Genomic DNA, 203 nt, shown 5'->3' with positions numbered 1-203 from the left:
AAAGGAAGGAAGGAGAAAAGGTGGGGAAGGAAGAGGGGTGGGGAGTAAGGCAGGGGAGAGGGAGGGAAGGAAAAAAGTGGGAAAGGAATAGGGGTAGGGAGGAAGGAGGGATGAAGGCAGGGTGGGGGAAGGATGGGGAAGGAGGGTAGGCAGGGGAGAGGGAGGAAAGGAAAAAAATGGGAAAGGAAGAAGGGTAAGGAGGA

The sequence above is a fragment of the Calidris pugnax genome, unplaced genomic scaffold (genome assembly GCF_001431845.1).
Source record: "Calidris pugnax isolate Ruff unplaced genomic scaffold, ASM143184v1 scaffold54, whole genome shotgun sequence".
NCBI lineage: Eukaryota > Metazoa > Chordata > Aves > Charadriiformes > Scolopacidae > Calidris > Calidris pugnax.
This window is presented reverse-complemented; position numbering follows the sequence as displayed.